The sequence below is a fragment of the Dipteris shenzhenensis genome, chromosome 26, assembly GCF_047967505.1.
Source record: "Dipteris shenzhenensis isolate YYH24624 ecotype China chromosome 26, Dip_SZ_1.0, whole genome shotgun sequence".
In the NCBI taxonomy this organism is placed as follows: domain Eukaryota; kingdom Viridiplantae; phylum Streptophyta; class Polypodiopsida; order Gleicheniales; family Dipteridaceae; genus Dipteris; species Dipteris shenzhenensis.
The window spans coordinates 32,573,036-32,596,085 of NC_141621.1; positions in this window are offsets into that span (position 1 = coordinate 32,573,036).

The window sequence follows — 23,050 nt, forward strand, 5'->3', positions numbered from 1 at the left end:
GTGGATGCTGACGATTTAGTCTCTGTGACCTTGAATGGTCTAGGAAAGGATTATGCATAGTTCCGGACATCCATTGCCGTCCGTGAGAAATTTTCTGATTTTGAGGAGTTGATTGCTCTTCTAATTTTCGAAGAGCAGAGAAATGGTGGTGCATCTTCTTCAGCAGGAACTTCAAAAGAAACTGTCTTCTACTCAAATGCTGGTAGAGGTAGAGGCAGAGATAGAGGAGGCCGATCTGCAGGTCATGGTAGAAATCAGAATATGCAGCAAACGCAAGAAAACCAGTCCTATGCAGGAGGACATGGTAACTCTAGAGGCAGGGGGAGCCAAAGAGGCCGTGGTGGATGGCAGAGAGGCCAAAATGCAAACAGCAATGTTGAATGCTACTATTGTGGCAAAATGGGTCATATGGCTAAGGACTGCTATAAAAAGCAGAATGACATTATGACTGGAAAATTGCAGCAAGGCAATTATGCATCTTCTAGTAGGCAGGGTGATGACAGAAATGAGCATCTATTTATGGTGCAGCATATGACCAATTCTGTGACAAGTGCAGAAGAATGAAATGATGTGTGGTATGTTGACTCAGGTGCGTCAAACCACATGACAGGTCATGCAGAATGGATGCAAGATGCAAGGAAAATGGAAAAACCAGGATTTGTGGAGACTGGTGATGATACTACACATCCTATTGTGCAGATTGGCAAAATTCCTTTGTCTATGAAGGATGGGAAAAAGAAATACTTGTTTGATGTATTTCACGTCCCGAACATCACCAAGAACCTGGTTTCTGTTGGTCAGATGGTTGAGCAGGGCTTGCAGGTCAGATTTAATCCTCATGGATGCTTTGTTGAGGATATGAAAAATAATGGTCGCTTGATAGAAAAAGGAAAGAAGAAGGGCAGGATGTTTACGTTGGATGCGGACATGCCTGAATTGAGTGCAGCAATGTTTGCACATGGAACCGGTGTAGTTGCAGATATTGATATCTGGCACAAACGCATTGGTCATGTTAATATACAGCGACTTAAATCAATGCAAGCCCAAAATATTGTTGCAGGATTGCCTAAATTCAAGGTTGCAGAAATGCACAAGGTTTGTGAAGCCTGTCAATTTGGGAAACAGGTAAGGAAACCTTTTCCTAGGCATGTTCAAGAGAGTAAAAAGCCATTGGAATTAATCCACTCTGATGTGTGGACTACAAAAGCTGCATCTATTGGAGGCTGTCACTATTTTGTCACATTTATTGATGACTTCAGCAGAAAACTATGGGTGTATTTTATGAAAAAGAAAAGTGAAGTGTTTGGGCACTTCAAAGCTTTCAAAGCTATGGTTGAAAAAGAAACAGGCCTGCAAATAAAATGCCTAAGGTCAGATGGAGGGGGAGAGTACCTCTCAAATGAGTTTGCAAGGTTCTTGCAGGAGCATGGTATAAAGCAGCAATATTCATGCAGTCACACCCCACAGCAAAATGGAATTACAGAAAGAAAAAACAGGCATATTGGAGAGGTATCTCGGGATATGCTAAATGAAAAATATCTACCAGATTATTATTGGGCTGAAGCAGTTGCTACAGCAGTCTATATAATGAACAGGACTCCCACTGTAGCAATACATGGCATGACGCTAGAGGAGATGTATACTGGTAGGAAACCAGATATTTCTCATTTGAAGATTTTTGGTTGCATTGCCTATGTCCATGTGCCAAATGAGTTGAGGTCCAAGTTGGATCCAAAAGCTGAGAAGTGCATCTTTATTGGTTATTCTCTGCAGCAGAAAGGGTATAGATGCTATAACCCTTCTACATGTAAGTTCACAGTGAGCAGAGATGTTGTTTTTGATGAGATGAGCAGCTGGTATAAACCAGTAAAAGTGATGATTGATGTAGATGCACAAAATGGTAATGCTGCACAGAATGCACAGCAGCAATCACAAAATATCAGTGGACCTGGAGTGTCCTCTACCAGTGGTTCACATGCTTCGCCATGGACAGGCAGATTGAGATCAGGAGAATCCCCTCAAAGCAATGCAGAGAGTGGTACGCAGGTATCACGAAAAGGAAAAGAGAAGGTAGATCAGCCCATGTTTGATATGAATGCAGGTCACTCTTGTGTGGATGGTGAATCCAGTGGCTCAGAACAGAGTATTGATGATGAGTTGGGTATTCCTTCTGTTGTTACACCTGGAGTAAGGAAGACCAGGGATGTTTTGAGAGCACCTGGAAGTGAGCCTATTTTGCATAGGTCTACCAGGGTCAGGTATCCTATGGATAGGCTGAAATATGATGGATTTACAGCCATTCACTATGCCTATATGGTCAAAGTGATACAGGAACCAGAACCCACTTCTTTTGAGCAAGCCATGGGAAATGAAAAATGGGAGAAAGCCATGGATGAAGAAATGGATGCCTTGGATGCAAATGCTACATGGGAATTGGTGCCTTTGCCTAAAGACAAGAATGCAATTGGCTGTAAGTGGGTTTATAAGATCAAGCACAATGCAGATGGTTCTGTGAATAGATACAAGGCAAGATTAGTTGTCAAGGGGTATGCACAGACATATGGCATTGATTATGAAGAAACTTTCAGCCCGGTTGCAAGGATGGCAACCGTAAGAGCAGCCATTGCTATGGCTGCATCAAAGGGATGGTCTTTACATCAGATGGATGTAAAGAATGCCTTCTTGCATGGTGATTTGCAAGAAGAGGTCTTTATGGAGCAGCTAGCAGGTTATGTTCATGCTACTCATCCTGAGTTTGTTTGCAGGTTGAAGAAAGCCTTGTATGGCTTGAAGCAAGCACCTAGAGCATGGTCTGACAAGATAGGACAGTATCTTGTCACTATTGGCTTTCAGATTTCCAAGGCAGGTTTCTCACTCTATGTGAGAAAAACAGAGAAAGGGATTATGCTGCTGGTCATTTATGTTGATGATTTGATTATCACAGGTGATAGTGATGAAGATATCCTTCATGTGAAAATGCTATTGAGGCAGAAGTTTGAGATGAAGGATTTGGGAGAGCTGCGTTATTTCTTGGGCATTGAGGTGATTAGATCACCAAGTGGGATACAGCTCTTGCAGAGGCAGTATGGACTAGACATGCTGTCCAAATATGGGATGACAGGCTGTAAGCCTATTTCAGTTCCTTTGGAGCAGAATGTGAAGCTGAGCGCAGATGCAGGTGAGCTTCTAGAAGACCCTACTATGTACAGACGCATAGTAGGAAGTTTGATTTACATGACTATTACCAGGCCAGATTTGAGCTATGCTGTTGGGTTGGTAAGTCAGTTTATGCAGGCTCCAATGAAACCGCATTTGGATGCGGCTAGACGCATACTCAGGTATGTGAAGTCCACATTGCAGTATGGACTATTTTATGAGGCTGGGGTTCAGATACAGTTGCATGGATACACTGATGCTGATTGGGCTGGTAGTATTTCTGATAGGCGATCTACTAGTGGATATGTGTTCTCTTTTGGGAGTGCTGCAGTCACTTGGAGCAGCAAGAAACAGCCTATAGTTGCCTTGTCGAGCACGAAGGCTGAGTACAGAGGTGCAGCAATGGCTGCATGTGAGGTAGCTTGGTTGCATAAGCTACTCTATGATATGCATCAGTCTACAGATGGGCCGGTTGTCATTTATTGTGACAACATGAGTAGTATACATTTGGCAAAAAACCCAGTCTTTCATGCCAGAACAAAGCACATTGAGGTGCATTATCACTATGTGTGGGAGAAGGTTTTACTAGGTCTTATTGATCTAGTTTATGTCAGCACAGAGGATCAGGTAGCTGACATATTCACGAAAGCATTGGGCGCAGAGAAGCTGCGCAAGTTCAGAGACCTGCTTGGTGTGCAGGAATTGGGATTGAGCTCGAGGGGGAGTGTTGAGATATCGAGCTCCACTCGTGATATGCCAGGGTGACTGTTGCGCATTTATGTCACCGACTTGTTAGCTGGAGATGCGGTTGGTACACCGCCCACGAATAATAGCTGGATGACAACTATCCTTATCTACTCTAGTTTGTGGCTCAATTAGTATGCCACCTTAGTTAGTTGAGTTTGGTTTGAGACCCACATATAGGGTTCTTCTATTTTCTTTGTACTAGAGTTCTTTTGGCTTTCACAACTAAGAAGAGGAAAACTGTTTTCAGCCTCCACCCTTATGTGTATTCCCCCAATCGTTCATGTGAGAAAGCCGCAAGTGAGACTCCTTCCCTCTCTCCCACTATCTTCACACCAGGTTCACTTAGAGTTGGAGGCTGAATATGCAAGCACACGTAGTCTAGGATTGAGGGGAGCTTCTAAAATCCACAGTCTTCGTTCGCAAGGAAAGAAGCATCTCAACCTTTGGGTAGAAGGATCCTTGTATCCTTTAGATCCTGCCAACCAAAAGAGCCCTCCTTTCCATACAATGCATGAGCTAGTTCGGTTTGTTGGAAATGGACATGCGGGGTTGCTTGGTTATTGCAATCGGTTAAACAATGCTCAGTCAATGGCTATGCAAGCAAGCGAGATGCACAGAGCCCAAGCAGAGATGCTAGCACATTTAGGAAATAGCACCATTATTACTCTATGCAGGATCTTCAAAGGGAGAACCAGGATCTTTACGATAAAGCCAAAGCATTGGACTTGGAGCGACATAAATTAGAAGAGTCACTCTTTAAGCTAGCTGAGTCCAAAAAAGGCTTGGAAAGGTCTATATATAATCAAGTACGACGACCCGTAGAGAAGGAATGAGAGAAGGCAGAAGAACGAGTGCAAAAGATGAAAGAAACACCTTTGGGATTGTAGGAGGAAAAGAAGGTACTTACATAACATGGGCGCATTGGCACCCACTGATGGTGCTAGAAAGAGGAGAGTCTGGGCTACAAGGTTGGTTATCAAATGTTCCAATGAGATTACACTCTTTTGTGCAACATTGTTTGTGACTAAGTTTTTATTGTGTTCTTCTTTAGGAACTTCATGGAAGATGTGATGGGAAGAACAAACGGGGATGATATTGACTGTTCGTATGCTCTAGTTAGTTTATTGAAGTCAAGCGATGTCATTAGGATACTAAGGGACCCAAGACACAAGCACCTATGTGTGCAAGTTGCTGAGGAGGTGATGAAGGACTTCAAGGATATTGTGGATGCAAAGGAGATGCTTGCAGCTTGTGATACTGCCAGTGTAAGTTGTGAACCTTACACATCTGTTTTCAAAATTTTCAAGTCTGCTATTTTGAGAAAGTATAAGAAGTCTACAGTGCCCCTACCCACACCTTGGTCTGTGAGATGTGCACGGTGAGAAACAAACCAATGTGCAAGAGAAATGCTTGGAGGGTACCATTGCGTAAGGGGCACAATGACTTGGAAGAGTAAAAAGAAATCTGGCTTTCAAACCTTTGAGATGAATGCTTTCAACAATGTCTACTTAGATGTTGAGAAACTGCAACAAGCAATGGTCAAATTCTATGGCATGAGAGAAGATGGTAAGAAGAAATCCATTATAGCATTGCACTTTACTTAGTTCATTTCCTATATCATGTTTATCCTAACGATTTTTCTCTTATATTGTTGATGTCACTCGCAACAATGCATTGCATGAGATGTTCGACTGGTTTTTTAGATGTTTACTAGGAAGGACTTTGAAGTCTGAAAAGGCAAAGGCATCAGAACTTGCAAAAGCAGTTCAAATTGTATCAAAGAATAGAAGGCTGCAAGCTAGAGTGAGAGAAGGGAGCAAATGGGTCCTAAGAGTGCTCTCAATGGAAGCAAGAACGGAAGAGGGAGAGAGAGAAACAGAGAGCCACACAAGTTTTGGTGGGTGCAGAACACCCTAATCTTCTTTTTCATTCATTTATATATGTGTTTGAGTATTGTACATAATTGGGGTAAAGGCACAGTGACCTTTAACCCCCACAACCTCCCACTTAAAGGACAATGTGCCTTTAAGGGAGAACAACCAGTGAGCATACTATCCAATGCCCATCAATACACGACAGTACTCAAACCGCTAACTAGGTAGACTCTTTGTCAGCATATCTGCAGGGTTATCATCTGTATGAACCTTGACAAGCTCTATGCGCTTGTCCTCAAGTACCTCCCTGATGAAATGGTACCTGACCTCAATGTGTTTGGTCTTTGCATGAAAGACCGGATTCCGTGCTAGCTGAATAGCACTCATGGAATCACTATGCAATGTCGGTACACCTGTATGAATCCCCAAATCTCCCACTAGCCGATCAAGCCATATAGCCTCCTTGCAACCCTCTGTGGCTGCAACATACTCAGCCTCTATGGTAGACAAAGCAATGCACTTCTGTGCGCGACACATCCACGACACTGCACCACCTGCAAAGGTGAACACATAACCAGAAGTGGATCTCCTACTATCCACATGCCCTGCATAGTCTGAATCTGTGTACCCAAGTACACACATGTCTCCTCTACCAAAGCAGATGCACATCTCCTTGGTACCCTTCATGTACCTCATGATGCACTTAACTGCCTCCCAATGCCTCTTTCATGGATAAGCCATATACCGGCTAACAACTCCCACTGCAAATGCAATGTCTGGTCTAGTAGCTATCATAGCATACATAAGACTCCCAACTGTTGATGCATAAGGAACCTTGGCCATCATGGCCCTTTCCTCATCTGATTTGGGACTATCTGTATGACTCAGTTTCACATATGGAGGCAATGGAGTTCTCACTGCCTTCCCCCCTTCCATATTGAAACACTGCAATACTTTTGTAACATACTCTTTTTGTGAAAGCCAAAGGAGTTTCCTACTCCGATCATGCATGATGCGCATACCAAGAATATGACCTGCAAGTCCCAAATCCTTCATATCAAAGGCCTCATGCAACTTGGCCTTTAATGCATCTAGCTCATAAGTATTCTTGCTAGCCAATAGCATATCATCCACATATAGTGCCAAGATTATCAGGCTATTATCCCTCGGGGGGGTCACTCATCATATGTAACCCTATCACGTGAGTTCAACAGAAGGATTTTCTTTATTTCTAAAATTTACAGAAATAAATATACATAAAGGACTATTTAAAATAGTTTTGGAAAAAATTTACAGATTTGTATAGAAAAGGGGTACATTTTATTCATGAAATTTTTTACAGATAAGGGACTTTAAATATAGGCCTTGAACGCACGTGATATAAAGGGTTTATACATAGTGAACCCCCCGAGTATTATCCTTAGCCCTTTCAGTGTAGAGGCAGTGATCAATTTCACTCCTTCTAAAACCCTGAGACCGAATGAAAGCATTAAACTTCTGATACCATTCTCTAGGCGCTTGCTTAAGACCACAGAGACTCTTCTTCAGCTTGCAAACTAAATGCTTTTTGCCCTTTTCTTCAAAGCCTTCCGGCTGCACCATGTAAATTTCCTCATGCAAATCCCCATGCAAGAAAGCTGTCCTGACATCCATCTGCATAAGCTCCATATTCTCCGATGCCACTAGTCTAGCCTTCAACAAGGAGGAAATGGCTCGTTTGTGGATCTAGCTTCTTTCGAAGCTCTTTTGGCACATGTGCATATGCCTCCCACCCAAATAGACACAAATGAGAGTAAGAGGGCTTCTTGCCACTCCATGCCTCTTCAGGAATACCACCATCCAAACTCTTACTAGGTGATCTATTGATCACATGCACTGCAGTCTTCATTGCCTCAGCCCAAAAACCACCAGAAAGACTTGCATTGGAAAGCATGCATTGCAACCTTTCTTGAATGGTACGGTTCATCTTTTCTACAACTGGATTTTTCTCTGGAGTACGAGGGGATATGAGCTCCCTCTTAATCCCATGTATATCACAGAAATGCTGAAAGTCATGAGAGAGATACTCTCCACCATTGTTAGTCCGTAGGCATTTAAGTGTTCTACCTGACTGATTCTCAACTAAGGCCAGCCATTTTTGAAATACCTAGAACACATCACTCTTCCGAGCTATAGCATAAGCCCACACTTTCCTAGTTGCATCATCAATGAATGTCACATAGTATTCAGCCCTGCCTAATGACCATGTAGGCATGGGACCACATACGTCTGAATGCAGCAAATCAAGCTAACTCTTTCTTTCCCCTTCTTTTATGGTCTGATTTAGTCTGCTTCCCATAGAGACAGTGCTCACAAAATTCAAAATCAAAGAAACTCGAATGCGGTACATAACCAAAATGGCATAAGAGTTTCATTCCATTCTAGCTCATGTGCCCCAACCTGCAATGCCACAAAGAAGTGCTTGGCTGCTCGGTTATTGCAACAACATGATCAAATACTCCTGATACATGTAAGGGATACAAAGTCCCACACTTGGCACCCCTGGCCAAAAGCATAGAGCCCTTCTGAATTTTCCAACTCTGAAAGCTAAAAGTGGTGTGAAAACCAGCATCATCTAGCTGACCCACTGAAATAAGACTCTTGGTCAACTTAGGCACATGTCTCACATGTTTCAAAATAAATGCAGACCCATTTGCAAAAGAAAACTTTATGTCACCTACTCCCACTATGTCACATGCATAGTCATTTCCAAGATGCACACAACCTGTCTTTCCACTGTCATAAGTGGAGAACCATTCCCTATGGGAAGTAACATGGAATGAAGCACCAGAATCCAAAATCCAATCCTAAGAATATGCATCATCTGAAGTGGTAAGCAACTCTACAAATAAACTAGACATGAAGAGAACGTCATTGGTACTATCATGTGTGACTGCATTGATTTCCTCAATCTTCACTTTTCCTTTGTCCTCCCTTGGACTCTCTTCCTTTTGATTTGCACCCCAATTTGCATTCTTTTTCTTATCCTTTTGCTCTCTTTTCAGCTTGTAGCAATCCTTTTTCATATGGCCCTTCTTGCCACAGTGGTAACACTCAATGTTCCGTGCCCTGGATTTGCTACGAGACTTCCCTCTTTCTTGGGACTTCCCCCTGAACTGTGATATGCCCCTTTGCACATTTAAGGCTGCATCCTGCTTGTTGCCATCCATAGACTTCCATCTAATCTCCTCGGCCAATAAGATACCCACAACATCATCGAATTTCAGTACTCCACTAGGTGCAGAGTTACTGACAGCTGTACGGAAGGTATCCCATGAGGATGGCAATGAACATAAGAGAAATATTGCCTTAGTCTCCGCATCAAAATTCATCTTCTGAGCCTGAAGCTGGCTGAAAATAATCTTGAATTTATTCAAGTGAGAAGCAATGGAGACCCCTTCCTTCATCTGCAGCTCAAACAACCTCTTCATGAGGTAAACTTTATTAGAGGCAGTTTCCTTTTCATAAGTGGCACACAGTTTCTTCCACAAATCTTCCATAGTCTACTCATTTACTACTGTGAAATAAACTGACTCCGCAAGATGAAGTCTAATAGTAGATTTTGCTAATGCATCCAACTCATTCCAATCATCCTCAGACATATTTGTAGGCTTAGCTTCAATCCCCGCCAAGGGTTTAATCTGCTTCTTTTGAATAAGCACATCCCTTATTTGTTCTTTCCACAAAGAAAAGTTTGTCCCATCAAACTTTTTAATGCTAAAAAACTCCTTTTCAGACATGGAAGAGGATGCCATGATGCAAATGAAGCAAAAATCCCAAATGCTAGTGCCTACAAGAGAGAATCACACCAAATACCAGGTGCACCCAAATGTGTATGCCACAATAGAGTGAAATATCACCAAAAATCAAAGCTCAAAGCATCAAAAGATGCATCTGACTCATGTGCATATACTATGCATCCATATGAGCAAATCTGGCCCAAAAGAAAATGCCAACTACAATGGCAATCCAAAATGCCAATAAGTGCCAAATGACTCAAGCATAAACACTGTCCACTGGCATATGCATCAATAATATCTCATCCAAGAGAGCATAGCACTATCAGTGTATCACTTGCAATGTGTCAAAGCTGTCCCTTAGCATAAAATAGCATCCATGTGCAAAGCATCCATAAAAATAGCATCCCACAAGGCAATTTGGGCCTATCAACGCATCCAATAAGGATCGCAATGCATCCAAATGGCCTATAAATCATCCACTGCAACCCAATGCACACCACGAATGAGCGCACACTACTCAAACTACAACCAGAGTGATCTGCATAAGGTATGCTCAAGAAATCATAGTCCCACAGTAATGACCGCTACTGAAAATAGAACCTGAGATGCCTCAAAACATGGGCGCCATTGCATAATCGGACTCAACAAGAAAATTTACAAATATCTCTCTTCTGCCAGAACTCCAAAATCCCAACCGATGAATGAGAAATGGGAGTCAACACTTATCCACTGCCATGTGGCATAAATCTAAGGTTTCAAAACCTTAGAATGAAAAATGCATAACAGAGAGACGAAATCGGATACACAGAGATCTATAACTCTAAAAATCCTCCACCGAATCGTGTTAGAACTGACAAGTAGGGGCTTTTGGGCGTCCGGAACACAATGAGATAGACAGTTTTGGAAACCGTGGTCTCAATCACTGGGTCCAACACACGGACTGAAAAACATTTTTGGAAACAAAGCTATTTGTAAACTCCATCGAAGTGCGAATGATGAGCAACATAGAAGTTTTAGGACCTCCTGAGTCCACCAGAACTGACAGATCACAAATGGTTGCTCCAAACTTGAGTTCCAACACCCGAGCAAAAAAATGCAGAAACTGACACAGTGAGTCAGAAATCCAATGAAATGATCCCAGATTCAAGAATGAAGGTGTTTCCAAGCTCTGAAGTGAAGTGGACGCCAAAAGCAAGCAATAGTTACCTCTACAAGTCAATACGGAGTCTTTGTCATTGAACGGAACAGGGAAAAGCTCAAAAAACGACTTTTTCTTTGAAAACACTTAACAGGCTCTCAAAACCACTTCGCAAAACCAAAATGATTTTTCCAAAGGTTCCTCCAAGGTCTCTGCACACTCGGATGCAAGTAAAATCACCCACAAAGCCTCCCACAGAGCTTCTCCTTCCTCCCACAGAGCTGCTGAGCTTCAAGCATTCACGCACACTCAGCTAGATCACCCAGGCTCTGATACCAGTTGAGAGTGCTCTCAACGGAAGCAAGAACGGAAGAGGGAGATAGAGAAACAGAGAGCCACACAAGTTCTGGTGGGTGCAGAACACCCTGATCTTCTTTTTCATATGTGTTTGAGTATTGTACATAACTGGGGTAAAGGCACAGTGACCTTTAACCCCCACAGGTCCAACCACCAACAGAAGCTATGGTGTAATTGTATACAAATATGAAATAAATATATTGCTTATTTTGACCACAATTTGTGTACTCACTCTTTAATATCTTGCTTATTTTGACCATAATTTTTGTCCTCACATGACGTTGGGAAAGTGGGGACATGGTGAAGGAGAGGGGAGAGAAGGGAGGGGCATGGGGCAGGGCAAGGGGAGGGGTGGAGTGGTAGCAAGGGTGGGGGGAGGGGGGGATGGGGGTATGGGGGAGGGCACTGGGTGTGGGCGGGGCAAGTAGGGGAGGGCAAGGGAGGGGAGGGCAACGAGGGTGGGGGGGTGGAGGGGTTAGGGCGGGGGCAGGGTGCATGATGAAACCCTAAATGTAATTAAAAGGGATGTCAAAACATGATGGGCCCTTATAAAAAGTTAAAAAAAACCCTAACTCTCATTATTCAATGGCAAGAGTGAAGAACACTGCTAGACCCACTGGATGTTGCCTCCACCCTTTCTCCTCTAGCTCCACCACCTCCATGGCATCCACGCGCACGAACCTATTCAGGTCCAGTGGTGCCTCCCTCGACTCTCGTGAGCCCTCCCCCAAGTCCTGTGAGCCCACACCCCAGTCTCATGAGCCTTCTTCTCCTCCCAAGTCCCATGAGCCCACTCCCCAGCCCCAGGATCATGAGCCTTCCCCTCAGCCTTCTCCCCAGCCATCCCCCCAGCCTTCCCCTCAGCCTCAGCCTCAGCCTCAGCATGACCCTCAACCTCAGCCTCAGCCTTCCCCTTAGCCTCAGCCTGACCCTCAATTTTTCCCTCAACCTTCGCCTCAGCCTTCCCCTCGGCCTTCCCCTCCCCATGAGATCCCTCTCCCAATCGAACAAAATGTGTTCGATAACCTCCCGAATATAGAGAGGCTTCCTGAGGGTCAATAGACTGCCAGGAAGAGCACCATCTTCCCTCTCTCAGAGATACAGCCCATGGTAGAGATGAACCCTGTGCCCATGAGGAGGGTAAAGCAGACTCCGAGGAAGCCCCATCCCAAAGAAGGCCTAAGCTCTAGATGTCAGCAAGAGGAGGACTCGGAGGAGGACCAATGCAGACAGGAGCAGCGAAAGAAGTTCAAGGTAGATAGGAGGTCGTGGGAAGGTGTTTGGGTACCTATAAGGCCCCCACAAGGAGTCAACATTTTCAATTATTTAGCATCGGACCAAGGTTGTTTAACTTTGGGTGGACATTGAGAGGGGTGCTAGAAAGCAATCTCTCTCTCTCTCTCTCTCTCTCTCTCTCTCTCTCTCTCTCTCTCTCTCTCTCTCTCTCTCTCTCTCTCTCTCTCTCTCTCTCTCTCTTTCTCTCTCTCCCTCTCCGTCTCTCCTATACAAAGATCTTGTTGTTTATGTTACATGAAAAAGTTGTATTTTCTTACATGCCATAACAGGTTTAAACTGACATGGAGTGGGGTTCATAGAAAATTGATACTTAGTAAAGATTCTTTTTTGTAGGAAGAGAATTTTCATAGGCATGGACCTAATAACTTATCCACAAACAAGATTATAATGACTACTACAATGAGGGAATGATATTTTAGTGAGCAAAGCCATGCAAATCTCATCACCACATTCACATTCAAGTTATTTTGAATGGAAGCATCACTAAAACCATAGATTCCATGGTGACTTCTCTTCTTTAGCTCAACGCTTTGAACTAATACTCTAAATCTAGGTTTTCTAGTATATACCTACTACCTTGTCCATGTTATTGTATGGCTCCATCCATGAGGATCCAATGAGATGTGTTACCTAGATTACCACCTTGAGGAACAATTCACAAGAATTATTTAATACAGTGTAATTTTTTCCCATGTCAATAGATCATGATTCTTGTCATGCCCTTATCTATTTCTTTAAACAAGTATACCTTTTTTACACAAAAATGTTATAGAGGTCTTACTACATGACATGGTAGACATACTCAAAGTTTCATCTAAGTCATATCAAGATAAAGAAGGAAAGTCATCCCAAACTTTGTAGTTTGAATGATGCACCTTCATAGTAAGAGTTTTGTTTGAGTCACATTGCTACGGAAGAGCCTAAAGATACTTATTCAGTCATGTGTATTTGACTAAGTGAACCTGGTCTCTTCATTACTCCTCTAGTCTATTTGAACGTCTATTTGAACAACAATGGTTGGGTGCTACATCCTCAAATAACTCGAGAGTTCTTGTCATCCAAGATTTGCTTCACCCACTTAGGTAATGACATTTTCCTTTGTGGTTCTATTGTATCATCATTTTTTTCTTCATTTTCTTTATTATTTGTTGGCCTCCCCATCTACCTTAGGGTCCTATAGGTCAATTGCTTGTGATCAAGTCTACTACACAAAGATTCCTTGGTTTTTTGAATTGGGCACATCCTCCAATTGATGAGGCTTCTCTATAAACACCACATCTTAGATCACTATAAGATTCCTTTTTGCAAGACTATATAGGTGATAATCCTTTACTTCTTCACTGTATCCTAGGAATATACTCTTCTGGCTCTTTGTATCCAACTTGGTCTTGATGCATTTGGCACATGCACATAACAATTACTTCCAAACTTTTTGAAATGTGCAACTAAAGGTTTCTTAAGGAGTGAGGTTGTTGAAGGTTTGTCCCCTTCATCACCTTGGTGTGGCTTTGGTTGGGATGTACATTGATTTGTTACATGCTTCAACCCAGAAAGTATTTGGCAAATCCTTTCCTTTCATCATACTCCTTGCCATTTTCCTGATGATATGATTTTTGCATTCTACTACTCCATTCTACTATGGTGTATGGGGAGGGGGCTTTTCCTACTTGATTCCATACCTCTTGTAGTAACTTGCAAATTGATCTCCATATTGATCCATCTCAACATCTTCAACATCTTCAACTTCTTGCTTGATTAATTCTCATCCATTGCATGTGATTCTTTAAACTTCCTAAAGGCCTCTTGTGGAAATGTTTACCAATTCTACTTGGCCATCACACAAGCTTCACATGCATTTGGCAAATCTGTTAGTAGTGGTAGGTCTAACACCATCGCAATTTTTTTGCTTCTCTATTAATGAAATAATGCTTAGATGATAAACCCTTTCATGCCATAGCTTACTTGCTCTCATATTGGCATGATCAATGTAAGCCAAAATTTCATAAATATTGCTGCACCATGTGCCCCTTCCAATGTCTATGCCATTGGCATCCAGGGTTTTTTCATCATTCTTATCAAAGAGAACTTGAGGTTGTGATCTTGTTGATTAGCGACACAAGAGACAGCAAGTATCTCTAGATTTTTGCCACAAATAAGACATTAAATTTCTTAGTAACTCCATTAGATAGGAAATAATAGTGCCTATGCCCTTGGGTAGGCATTTTGCATTGTTTCTTAATACCACTGGGATGTTATTCCCTACAGGTTGTAGGGAGGCGACCAAGCATTAGGAATAGTTATGTGTCAAGAAGCTCCATTGTTGAGATGACCCATGATTAGGCTAACCCTAGGGAATATAATTATTTTTGTAAAGATTTCTTTTATATATGTGAATAGCTCAAACTCAGCTTGAGCATCATTATCATCCTCATTGGCCAGCTCTAGCATACCATTGAACTTCTTATCTGCAGTTTTCTTTCTACTCTTATTTTGAATGTGATAGTTTTTCACAATTGAACCATTTTATCTTTCTCTTTTTGTTATTATTTCAGGAAGAAACGTTATTAGAGTCCTTAATCTTTCCTTTCAGAGAAAGTTAAATCATCTCCCTTCCTAGCCTTTACACGCATCTCCTCCTTAATAATTATGGTGTTGAACTCCTAAAAGGTGAGGTGGAGGTGTCTTAACCTACATATTCAGTACTATGATGAGGCTATCATACTTGGGGGGAAGTATAGATGAATATTGTGCAAGGTCTTCATTGGTAACCATTATACCAATTACAAACATCTAATCTCATAGGTTCTTCACCCTTGTGATGTATTTCTTTGTTAATTCAGACTCTTATAGTTTTGCTAATGCAATTGGATTCTCTAAATTTCGGATCCTTATCTGATTTTGGTCTTGTACTAGTTCTTGAGGGACATCCATTCATGTGCACTTGTAGGACCATGCTGAATCGCGGTCATGACAAAATCATTGATATCGATAACAATCGAACACAATGTATTTGCATCATTTTCCTCCATGCAAAAATCTCAATAGCCATCGGTATGATTATCCTTATTGCATCAACAGGATTTGATTTTGGAATTTACATCACATCTACTCTCATTGCCATATCCCATAGCTCATAAAAACTTAGAATATCATTTATCTTGAACTTTCAAAGCATGTAGTTTGTCCCATCCATAACCAAATGATGGGGGCTACACTCTTGTTGTAGGTAAGCCATCTCTCCAAATTTTCTTGCAAATAGAAAAGAATTGCTAATACTTCTTGTCTAGATCCAATGCTCTAATACCATGTAATAAAACACAACTTTTTTGTGTAACCAGACAAGACCTTTGTAGATGATATAGACAAAGAGGAAGAGAAAGTGTGGAGAATAAAATTGTATGACTACATATTCATACAATAGACGATAGCCACTTCCTCTCGTCATGTGCTTCAATGAAGAAGCTTCAATGGCATGCTAGAAATAATAGAGGATGGAGGTTGTACACCAAGTGAATATAAGGGCAATAGAAGTGAATTTTGATGGGCTATGCAGGCTATCACTATATAGCTCTTGAGAGGTTGGTTTATAATTAGCACCATTGGGTTAGGGATTCCCAACCCCTAACCCCCCTTTGGACCCCTCGGAGTTGTGTTAATGCTTGTATCTCTGACTATTGGGCCATACTTGGCCTCCATCTAGTGTTTAAATTGGGACCTATTGGGGAATTTGTGCTGCTCAATGCCTTCTCCTTACAAATGGAGGCTTACAAAGTAGAGCTAGTCGATATCCGGATAGCTACATGAGGGTAGCATAGAGTTCTAACATGGGCTCGCTCCCCCAATGATGAACTTTAAAATGCACTATAATTCCCCCCACCTAAGTAATGGTGGATATGTTTATCTTTACTCATATTACTAGCCAAATAGATGCATGCATTAGATTCATGTGACATCATTATTAAGAACTTTTGAAAATATGGCCCTTTATCAACTCTATTCATAAAATGGGTGGGAGTTTTACACCTCCATGACCAAATGTGCATACATGTCTCAACATGTTGAACATGTGTATTATTGAATGAAATTTCTAGCAGTGATATGAGTCTCCTTGGTCCATTTCACTCTATTAAAACTTGTTATCATGCATTGCATAAGGTAGCTAGCTTATGATGTATTCAATAACCCTTTAGGTGAAAGCTTATATAAGTATTGTGTTTTCCATAGTAGTTCTTCTACTAGAATATTTGAAATATTACACCAAACATGCGATGAAGTAAAAATACCCCAATGGCTTTATACATGGAACCATTACATGAGTAGTCTTTTCATATAGCATTCTAAAATAGTACTCCAAGAACTTTATGGAGGGCAACATAAAATTCCAAAATGAGAAAATTTTCCCCATTTTTATTTAGTACTCTCACCATAGATAAATAGATCCATTATTAAGTTTTCTGAGAACAATGGTGATTAGCCATAAATGTAAGTTTTGTGAGAACAATGTTGATGAACGATAAATTTACCACTCTCTCCCATCTCGTACTCTTATGAACATGCAATCTCACATGCTAGGCTACTCATTTGTGGGACATGAATATTGTGCATGGGGAAGGGAAACAACTTAACCCACTCTATTGTTTGTGCTTCTTGGGCAATGACTGAGCATGCAGACCAACCATCATGTGAATGTGCTAATCAGAGACTATTCATAGAACCTAGTTCATGTTAGCCTAAATTGAAAGGTACTATAGAATATGAATTTTCCATAAAAAAGGACTGTGGAAAGGATGTTAAAATTAAAAACTACACTTCTCATGATCTACCCAATGATGAATTGGAAATTGTAATTTGATCATCCCTCAACCCTTATTTTGTTGACAAAATAGTGAGAGTTGAACATCATAACTTGCAAATCATACCTTGGATTGACAAGTAAAAGTAAAAAATGCTCAAATTTTCATGCTCTATACAATGGGGAGTTGAAAATTGAAATTTGGTCATCCCTCACCCCCTATTGTTTTGGAGAAATGGGGAGGAGAATCAATACAAAAGATGTTGTAACTTGCAAATAATAGCTTAGATCGACGAGCCATAAAGATAAAAAATGTTCAATTTCTCATCCTCTATCCAATGGTTGATTGAAATTTTAAACTTTACCATTCTTTAATCCCTATTTTTTGGAAAATCTTGGGCGGGGGGGGAGTTTACAAAAGACACCATAACTATTTAGCTCAGATTAACGAGCAATAAAATACAAAATGCTCAATTTCTCATGCTCTATCCAATGACAAATTTAAAAGGGAATTTCGATGATCCTTCAACCCTATTTTTTTGGCAATATACGGGTGAATTAAACAAAAAAAAAGACAATTTTGACTCTCCCTTGCCTGTACGATATCACTTCAAGATGTGGTGGCATGACCTCCTTGAGTAAAAGATACACTACTAGTTGGAATTGGCATTTGTTTGAGAAATATATATGTGGATAGGTTCTTATAAATGGTACCCTAGAGAGCTAAGCTTGAGGATTTTAGCTTGATAAAAATGCAAATAGCCATGCTAGTTCTTTTGTGCAACATGTGTCACTTTGTGGCTCACAATGGCATACATGGACCAGCATCGTATCCTATTGGAGGCCCAAAGCCGCGGTTCCTGATTTGGGACATATGGCACTGCCAAGCTAATCAAGCTGTTTTATAAATATTTTAGAATTCTAGAGCTAGGTTTTACATTAGTGTATTGGATGACAAGCCATGTGCCATGTGCCATGCTTGTTAGCTAGGAATGCTGGAATGGAAATTAGATCTCTCTCTCTCTCTCTCTCTCTCTCTCTCTCTCTCTCTCTCTCTCTCTCTCTCTCTCTCTCTCTCTCTCTCTCTCTCTCTCTCTCCCCTCTTTTTGTATGCATGTGCATGTGTGTGTGTGTGTGTGTGTGTGCATGTGTGCATGCTTACGTGTGTGTGTGTGTGCATGCGTGCACGTGTGCATGCGTGCACATGTGCATGCGTGTGTGTGTGTGTGTGTGTGTTTCAAACATGTAGAATATAGTTCAATTGTACATAAAGATATAAATAAAATGTAGAATATAATTTGAGTGTACATAAAGATATAAATAAAATGATTCTATTATCAATTGTCTAATATATACAGAGGGAGTTAGTATACAAAGGAGTACAACTTAGGGACTCAATATGTGTGGATTTTATAAAAGTATTCAAGGGCCATTCTTTGAGGAGTATTTTGGAGGGTCAACTTGAAGGAGTGCCTCCATGTAAATCCTCTTCCACTTGATTCATTCAACAAGAGATATAACAGAGACTGGCAAATATTTGGTGCTCGTCCAATTTGTATGCATGAGACACTCCCAAGTTATATGGAGAAATGCCCATGCCATTACAAGTAGTACAGTGTAACATACACACACGTAATGGCAAATGCATGGGTAACGCCCATTCCATTTCAAGTAGTAGAGTGTAACATACACACACATGTCATGGCATATGCATGAGACACTCCAAATTTATATGGGAAACGTCCATCCCATTGTAGGTAGTATAGGATAACAAACATACACATGACATGGCAATGCAAAGCCACCACCTTTAGGTACTTGTCTATAATATAGGGATAATGTGGGACTAGCCCTAAACTTGTAATGGGATTGGATTTTAGAGTAAGATGGACACATGTGTAAGTAGTATCATTCTTGTTGCCTTGTTATGACATGTTCTTGCATAATATCACCCTTGTTTTGTAAGTGAATTCCAAAATGGAGAAAGTAATTCTACCTTATACTTCACCTAGTTTTACTGGGGTATCCTCCTTGAAACCATGAAATATTTATTAATCATGTGATGATGTGCATGTGGGAGGTACTATCATCAAAACTCTAGCATCCATCTTTTGTGTATAGATGGCATGCAAGAGAAAACATTGGCATTAATAGAGAGAGTCCAAGAAATCCATATGGGCTGAGTTTAAATCTCATATGGGCTGAGATAGACTATATCATCCCAGTCCCACCTAGGAATCCTACTTTATCAATGCTCATGGATGGTGCATGGTGAAAAACAAGGAAATATACATTCCAAGGCATGAAAATGACATTATATGGCCATGATACTTTGCACAGACCTTGAAATCTCGTAGTTTAAGTCTTGTGCAACATATCATGCTCAGCCATTATCATTTGCATGGCTAGACACACACCAATCCATGTTTTACAATGCTCATGCATGCTGCATGGTGAAAACCTTGGAAATATCCATTCCAAGCCATGCAAATGAAATCAAATGGACATGATACTTTTCACACGATTTTGCAAAGTATAATGGCCTTTGAATACCATTTTCATGGCTAGAAACACAGTGATGCATCTTATTGAAAAACTAGGAAATATCAATTCCAAGCCATGCAGATCACACCAAATAGCCATGATACTTTTCAAAGGCATTAAAATTACCTAATTTAAGGCTTGTAAAAAGTATCATGTCCGTCAAATGCCATTTGCATGGCTAGAAGCACAAACGATGCAAGGTTTCCAATGCTCATGTATGATGCATGGTGAAAAACTAGGAAATATCCATTCCAAGCCATCCAAATGACATCATATGTCCAAGATACTTTGAATAGGCATTACACTCCAATATTTTAAGGCTTATATGAAGTATTGTGCACCCATGCATGATTTTCAAAGCTCATGCATGATGCATGGTGAAAAACTAGGAAATATCCATTCCAAGCCATGAAAACGACTCGGGATGGCCATGATACTTTGCATGGGCCTTGAATTCACCTTTTTTAAGGCTTGTGAAAAGTATCATGCTCATCAATAGACAATCATCATGGATTTAAAACTTAAACAAAGTGGAATCCATAGAGTGATTTAACTTGAGAGGAAACACCATTTCACCACTCTTTATGTTGCTTCATTATTTTTTGTACTTGGGGATTATCTTTGGAAAACCAATCCTAGTGAAAGAGAAAAGCATGCTCTTCAAACAGAATGAATGTGTTTAACTAGCATTACTAATCTAATTTGCAAAATGATAGCATGCCTAGGAGAAAATGAATCTAAATAGACTTAATTTCAATAAAGCAATATTCTTGTTGCAAAGAAAGGATGATAAATATTAAACATTTGCAAAAATGTCCTCATTGCATCATTCTACAAGATGGTGGACAGAGCAATAGGTCTCATGAACAGTTTACTATAAAGTTAAAGAGTACTGAGTTGCTAGTTGTTTCTCTTTTTGATGCAACAACCCATGTGTGTAAATGATGGTATTCCATGTTTTTCTACTACTTCCCTACAAGGGAGAATAGCTCAGTGGAGGCTTGCTGTAATATCTTTTTGGTATAATAATATATGATCAATCTCTTATGCCTAAAAGAAAATCTTGCCGGACAAATAAAGTGTTATGTTCCTCATCATTTGAAATGTATAAATAAGTAAAAATACTATGTGCATTGCATCAGTTTTCACACTGGTGTCACTCATAGAATCATGCAAATGGGTTATAAGTGATATGCACTAAAATTGCTATCATCTTGTTGTACTACTCTACACTTTGTATTTCATCTTTTTCTTAAAATGAGTAACTTCAACAAAATCTATCAAAATGATAATTGTGTTTTTGGGAAATTTAGCACACCACATCCTAAATTGCTTGTTTTACTAGTAAGTTGTGAAATTGTAAAGCATGTATTTTGAGATAGATTGAACTAAGTGATCTATAAGCTTCTCTAGTCAAGTGGTGTTATATGAGAATAGCTATGTCTTCTTATCAGATCTATCATCAACCATTTAAAATCTCCTCCATTTGACAATTACAGGGTTAAATTCATTTGGGCAAACAACTTTCTTCTCCTTCACATTACGCTATGGGAATTTTCCATGAATGCATTCAATGTGGTACCACTCAAAGTCTCCCGTAGACTCATATCTCTAGCTCCCACATAGACCTTACGCTATCAAACTTGCTTGCTCTTGCAACACATGATGAGGACCCAAGTGGCCAATAAATGTGGCAATCACTTGGGAGACATGGGCATCTATCTCCATGTAGTGATGGTCCAAGATGACCACATCTCAACTCATTTAAAGCTTGCTAGGTTAGGTCAAAGTCTGCGTGCATCTTGCAACAACACACATTCCTATCTTTGAGTCTCTTGACATACTAGGGCTTGCAATGCTCAAAGCACTTCTACCTAGTCCTTACATAAGGGTTCTTGTTACGTCAACCATTATGGCGTAAAGTTGAGGCGAGAGACCAAGAGGGCTTGACAGTGCGACGGTGGACATGCAAATTAATGCCTAGGCAAAATAGATATAGCATTAAGAGAGATGCCAAGAGAGGTTTAAAGGGTAAGGTCCTTGGAAATGACACTTGGCATCATAAGGAGTCCACATGGCATGCACTGGGTTCGGGGGAGACTTCAGAGAGAGGCTCCACAAAGGAAAGAAGAAAGGGAGTTAACGAGAGTTCACAAAGGCTCCACAAAGAAAAGAAAAAAGGTAGTTAATGGGGGGAAAAATTAGACAGCTTCAAGGGAGCACTGTGTGAAGTCTGGCTGGGTGGAGAACTAGAGAAGCCCTCAGTGGTGTGACAGTTCTCAACCATAAATTTTAGGCATATCTTTTTTTTCTCTCATCTAACCTAAAATACATGCAAAATATATTCAAGAATCTAACAAGACTGTTGTATCAATGGAAGGGCTAGTTTTTCAGGTGCCAATTCCTAAACTAGTTTGGTGGTTAGAGTCAACATGATGGCTATAAATAGCCTGGTGATTGTCCTAAACCAACTCAAAGTTTGGCCTAAACTAGCATTGTGTTAGAATCCAACACAATCAAGCCCTTTGGTTGCCTAAACTAGCCTAATGATTGGACTAAACTAGCTTGATGGTTGACCTAAGTTAGCTTAATGGGAAGATGGCAACTAGCTTGCTATTTTAACCAGTGGGCTTGTTGCTTGCAAAAGAAATATTCCTCTCTCTGTGTCTCTCTCTCTCTCTCTCTCTCTCTCTCCCCAAGCTCACAATGATACAAATGAAAGGAAACTTGCGTACAATGTTTTGGGGGAAAAAAAAGATATCAACAAACATATTTGAAGGTTTGATTGTGTACAATTCTACATTGTGTCAAGCATGTGTATAATGTGCTCGCCATACTACTTGCATCCCATCCATATTCTACAAATGTTCTTCTTGTTTGGAGAAATTGCGCGTTATCATGTTTAAACGATGTCATCACACTAATGATTTTCTCTTTTAGGCATTCTCTCCTTTTCTAGCATAACGTTTATGCCATAGGCTTCTCACATTGAGCTATATGGATTCCACTCAATGGCCAATTGCTGGAGTCAGATTGGTCCTTCTGATTGATAACTTCTTCGCGTTGTGCACTAAGCCATTTTGTGTGCGTTCTAGAGGAAACAACATAGCTAATGCTGCCCTCTTTGGAGCTGGCTAATCTAAGTTGTGCAACCCTTTCACATTGCTCAAACCATATCTCAAGTTACAAGGTACAGTCCTTTGGGCATGCAACTCTCATGGTCTTGGTAGATCCTCGAGTGCATCATAAAGTTTTTGAAGACACAAGCCTAGTAGTGCTTGATGAGATTCGGCCTTTATATGGGTTTGTATTGAGCCATAATTGTATGGACCAAACTTCTCGATGGGAGAGGGCAGTGACTTAAGCC